This window comes from Macaca thibetana, chromosome 18 (assembly GCF_024542745.1).
Source record: "Macaca thibetana thibetana isolate TM-01 chromosome 18, ASM2454274v1, whole genome shotgun sequence".
Lineage (NCBI taxonomy): Eukaryota > Metazoa > Chordata > Mammalia > Primates > Cercopithecidae > Macaca > Macaca thibetana.
The window spans coordinates 23,941,623-23,947,622 of NC_065595.1; the positions used below are offsets into that span (position 1 = coordinate 23,941,623).

General features: G+C 37.3%; 1 long non-coding RNA gene across 1 annotated transcript in view; it reads left to right on the forward strand.

The window, feature by feature from the left end:
- LOC126941018 (uncharacterized) overlaps window positions 1-3,237 on the forward strand; it is a 65,436-nt gene extending 62,199 nt beyond the window's left edge. Inside the window, exons 3-4 of the long non-coding RNA XR_007721049.1 lie at window positions 69-192; window positions 888-3,237. This is a non-coding gene — a long non-coding RNA (uncharacterized LOC126941018). The remainder of the gene's footprint in view (window positions 1-68; window positions 193-887) is intronic.
- Window positions 3,238-6,000: the final 2,763 nt, after the last annotated feature.

A 6,000-nucleotide genomic window follows, 5' to 3' on the forward strand; every position in this document is an offset into this window, starting at 1 on the left:
ATAGGTAAGCAACCATAACATGTATAATTCCTGGCCGTTTTTCTTTCTCCACAATATTTTGTTTTCAGGTTTAATTGCATGTATTGAAATTGGAGCACAATCTGAAATAGAAGTGGTGATGATTGACTTCCTCATATTGCTCCTGATTGTACTGGAAAAGTTGGTCAGGGAGAGATATTACTGTAAATAATGGTAAGAGAAACTCTTATATTCTATTTTATTAATAGTTTTTTTTAAATTAGAAATTGATAGTGAATTTTATCCCATACTTTACCTCTACTTTCTATCAAGATGGTTATATGAACTGTTTATTTTGTCCAATTGATGTTGTAATATATGTTAATCCATTTTCCAAGTTGGAGCACGATTGCATTCCTGGAATAAACCTACTTGGTTATGATGCATAACCTTTGTGTTATACATCTGAATTTAGTATACTAAGGTTTCATTTAGCATTTTTTTGTATCTATTAGGCATAAGTGTGGGATTAGTTACTATTGCGCAAATTTTGTAACAGTAATTGGTATGTTTCCATCTTTTTATGCTTGCAAAATTTAAATGATGTAGGGATTTTCTGTTTCTTGAAGGTGGTTAGAACTGCCCCAAACAACAGTATGGGCTTTTTGTGTGGCTCATGTTTTAATAATTGATTTTCATTTCTTTAATAATTTTGGTTTATTTGAGTTTTCTAATTCTTCTTGAGCAAGTCTTGTAGTTTATATTTTTCTAGAAAATAATACATTTGAGATTTTCAATTTAGTAAAATAGAATAACATATAGTTCCCTGATATGTTTTAAAGTAATCATATCTGTTGCTGTGTATACTTTCTCATCGTTAATCCTATTCTTTTCTTTCTCTCTCTCTTTTTTATCTTTGGACTGGCCAGAGCATTGTTTATCTTACTGGTCTTTTCAAAGAGCCTACACCTTTCCGTATGTGCTATGGAGACATGCACGTACTACATACATCATGTGGCACAAGGAACTAGATCCTGCTAGCAACCACTTGAGTGAGCTTGGAGACAGATACCCACCAGAAAAGCCTTCAGATAGGACCGCATGCCCAGCCAACACTTTGATTTGTGAGAGACGTTGAACCATGGGCACCCTGCTAAGCTGCACCTGAATTCTTACCCCACAGAGACTGTGGCATAATTTGTGTTTTCTGTTTCAAGCAACTAAGTTTTGGGGTAATTGTTATACGGCAATAGACAACTAATTTAGTCGATGATTGAGTCTCTTAGACATTTGTCACCCCTTTCTATTTGGTTTGTGCGGTCAGGTATTAAGGTCCCTGAGTTCTGTTGTTACAGAGTAATCAATCAACTAACACCAACTAAATAAACAAAATGTGCAAAGCAGGGCCTTTCCTCTCGGAAGTCCCCTCTCTCTCACTAGAGAGAGAGAGCTGTTTTCCTTTCTCTTTCTCTTTCTCTTGCCTATTAAACCTTTGCTCCTAAACTAAAAAAAAAAAAGTGCAATGCAGAGGTTAGACTCTTAGATTGTGCAACTCTTGACTTGCATAACATCAACCTTTTGTAAGTTGTTCCATAAGGGACGGAATACAGTTTTAGAGATGTGAAAATATTAGTGTGATATATGGAAATGTAAAGTATCTCAGGCAGAGATGAATATTGTGCATAGAGAGGGAAAGGCAGACGGCACTCACATGAGAGGGAAGGCCCTTCTGTTGAGTCCCATGTGGTTTCTGGTACCATGTGTATTCTCATTGCATTATCTCGTGTTATTTCAGTTTATTAGTTTTATTTTTCCCTTTGCTTTATTTCATTCAGGACTAAAAATTGACAAAGTAAGAGCAAGAAGAGAGGAACAGTTTCTAATTTAAGAAGAGGAATTTGTAATAGAAAATAAAAATGTTAAAGAAACACAAAGGCATCCACAGTCTAAATTTCATGAACTTCATTTGGGAAATATTTTTTAAATTACAGTAATTTATGGATAAAAAGCATGAAAGATGGGCTGGGCATGATGCCTCATGCCTGTAATCCCAGCACTTTGGGAGGCCGAGGCGGGCAGATCACCTGAGATCAGGAGTTCGAGACCAGCCTGGCCAACATGGTGAAACCCCGTCTCTACTAAAAATACAAAAGTTAGCTGGGCATAGTGGCAGGCACCTGTAATCCCAGCTACTCGGGAGGCTGAGACAGGAGAATCACTTGAACCCAGGAGGCAGAGGTTGCAGTGAGCTGAGATCACACCATTGCACTCCAGCCTGGGTGACAAGAGCGAAACTCCACCTTAAAAAAAAAAAAAAAAAGCATGAAAAATGTTTTGCATCTTTGGAACTTATAGAGTTCATAGAGCAGGGTTCAGGAGGAAAAGTTACTTATAGAAATAGAGGACTGACTTACAAGGAAGATGGTGAATCATAGTTTAAAATGCATGCCACTTAGCCTAATGATCATTTAAGCAAAATCTTGAAGTTAGAAACAGGAAAGAAAATATTGTGAACTCTTGCAGTATGAAGCTACTGGTGGGTCATGTTGGAATTTACATGATTAAAAAGTGCATGTTGAGACTGCTGGAATAGACACAAAAAGCAAGACAAAAGGTGGGACTATTAAAAAGAAATACAGGAGATTACACAGCACAGAAAGTCTTATATGAATAAAAAGAGATTGACTTTAGAGAAAACATGCCTCTAAGAATATACATTTTCAAGAGTTAAAAGCAACTCCACTACTGAAGGCTGTGAAAGATATACTTGACCTTGGGACCAATGTCCTGAAAATTGCAAATAGGAACTGTTGTCCACTAATTTCTCTGAAGAGCTATGGGTAATTTAAAGGTCTTTATGAAGTCTATGTATTTTCAGTGTACACCAAATCCATGCTTTGCAAGGCCTTCTTGAACGGGACTGTGATGTAATTTGGGGAGTGTCTGCATAATTATAATCCCTTCCCTCAAGGAGTTCATATTTGGCCATAAAGAACAATGCTCAGCCAGGAGCGGTGGCTCATGTCTGTAATCCCAGCACTTTGGGAGGCCAAGGTGGGTGGATCGCTTAAGGCCTGGCCAACATTGTGAAACCCTGTCTCGGCTAAAAATAGCAAAACTAGCTGGGTGTGGTGGCACGTGCCTGTTGTACCAGCTACTTGGGAGGCTGAGGTGCAAGAATTGCTTAAACCCAGGAGGCAGAGGTTGCAGTGAGCCGAGATTGTGGCACTGCACTCTAACCTAGGTGACAGAGTAAGACACTGTCTCAAAAAAAAAAAAAAAAAAGTGAGGACCTCAGGTGAGGAGAGCCAAGTGCCTGGCGCAGAGGGGTCGATCCCTGTGCACCATGCTATAAAGACATCTTTCAGCCTCACAGTCTAAGAATTAGGGGAAAACTTCCACAATTAAAAAATATGTTTAGAAAATAATTTCATTTCTGTGAGATAGGAATTGTTATTCCCATTTTCCAGCTGAGAAAATCGAGGCCCTGAGAGGTGAGTAATTGCCCCAAGGTCACGAAGCTAGTGACCAATGAAGCTGGAATTGAACTTGGTTGTATGAATTCAAAATCCATGTACTTATTTTCTCTGTCCTAGTTGTAGTTCTATCTCTGTCCATATCCATTTCTTGTTTGGGAAGATTTAGAGGATGTTCTCATTTTAGAAGATTTAGATTGTGACAAAAAAGTGAACTACTTTTGGGTTTTATGCATGTGGAGTGGACATACCCGGCCAATCAATTATTTTGGTTGCTTTACTACACATACATTCAAGAGCTCTTTTTAGTTATTGCCTCTTGAAGATGCCACGCATTTATTAATTTAAGCCTACTATTAAGCCAGTTAGGTTATATAAGACTGTATTTGTCCTCACACTTCTAATAAAGACATACCCGAGATTGGGTAATTTATGAAGGAAAGAGGTTTAATTGACTCACAGTTCCATGTGACTAGGGAGGCTTCACAATCACGGCAAAGGAGAAGGAGGAGCAAACTCACATCTCACATGGCAGCAGGCAGGACAGCATGTGCATCCCCTTTATAAAACCATCAGATCTTGTGAGAGTTATTCACTATCAGGAGAACAACACAGGAAAGACTCACCCCCATGGTTCAATTACCTCCCACCGGGTCCCTCCCACAACACGTGGGAATTATGAGAGCTACAATTCAAGATGAGATTTGGGTGGGGTCACAGCCAAACCATATCAAGGACTATTTACAAGAACCCTAGAAGATTCAAAGGGCTGTTTACAAGAACACTGGGCACTCTCCAGGACCTTGAAAGCACATCTTGGGAGTGCTTACGTGCCTTAAGTATTGTGTAAAACTTGATATTACACATTAAAAATTTGTGGAATGAATAAATGAAAATATAAAATACTGAGCGTGTGAATGTTTAGAAACTCAAGTCCTACAGAGAAACTTAATTTTTCTTCTTGTTTTAACTCTTACATGCAGGTTGGAATAGAGGTAGGTAGGAAGGAAAGAGTGAGGGAAGAAAAACAAAACATTTTGCACCCAGTGCATATTTAATAACATCATTTTACTGAAATACAATGAGGAATTAAAAAGGAGGATTTATTTTATCAAGCCAGCTAACAATTACCAAGGTCTTACTATGTGTTAAGTTTACACACCATGCATAGCATGTAAGTCTGCTGGTTCTCGTATCTGGCTGGACATTGGAATTTCCTGGGAAGTTCTTAAATTATTGATGCCTGGAGTCTACTCCCAGAGATTCTTATTTAATTGCTCTGGTGTGTAACATGGGCAAATGGGTGTTTTTAAAGCTCCCCAGGTGATGTGTAACCAACATTGAGAATTTCTGTGTAACTCCTTTCGTTCAGAGGTCGGCAAACTTTTTCTGTAAAAGGCCAGATGATAAATATATTAGCCTTTGTTGGCCATATGGTCTCTGTCACAAATACTCAATTCTGCTGTTATAGCACTAAAGCAGCCACAGACAATATGTGAGTGAGGATAGCTGTGTTCCAATAAAACTTTATTTATGAACACTGAAATTTGAATTTCATAAAATTTTCACATCACAAAAGAGTATTGTTATTTTGATTTTCTTTTCCCAATCATTTAAAAATATAAAAGCCATTCATAGGTCGAGGGCCACACAAAAACAGCAGCTGGCTAGATTTGGCCAGAGTTTGTAGATAGAAGCCAGCTTTAATTCATGTAACTCCATGATGGCAGATGCAATATTATTCTCTTTTTTATAGTTGAGGGGAGTGAGACAAGATCAAATGTCTCGGTGATTGGTTCGGGATTTGGCCATAATGCTGTTTCTTTTTTAGAAAGCACCAACATTTCTCTAAATATTACCTTTTTGGTTATTTTTGAAGTTAATTATGAGGATAATTGATGGGGGGAAGCTCTCCTTTCAACCCCTATCCTTTTAAATGTAAATTCCCAGTGACTTCAAGTTAGAATAATGTATTGTTTAATTAAAAAAAATTTTTGAACTCTTGTTCAGCCCTCTGCTTCTCACATTGCTGGGTAGATCTGGCCTTTCATATGTTCGTTGAGGAATTTATTCAATTTAATTGAAGTTACAGTTTTTTCTTGTTCTTCATGTACCTCCGAATCAAGCAAATAGTGTTAAAATATTGTGGTCAATTATACATATAAATCTTGCAGAGTTAATGAACATATTCTCTAGATTGTGGAATAGACTGGACACTTATCTTACTCTTTAAGATAAAATACCACATCTGTATAATGCGTTGCTAAGCTTTCTTCTCACTATACACTTTGCCTAGAATCCCATTTTCCATTAAATAATAATCATTGTAATTAATAGACTGGTTATTTTATCTCCCTAATCTGGTTACGGTAATTTATCAAAGGCATGTAAATGAATGTTAGAAAACTAGTGCATCCTTCTTTTTAAAAGAAGGTAAAGAATATAAAAAGTAATAATTATCTAGGGAATATAATAAGCTAGGTACCACTTGTAATTCACTGAAAGAAAAAAATAGAATATTTACTGTTGCCTTAAGGGCTTTTGATAGGATTAACTTACCCTTGTT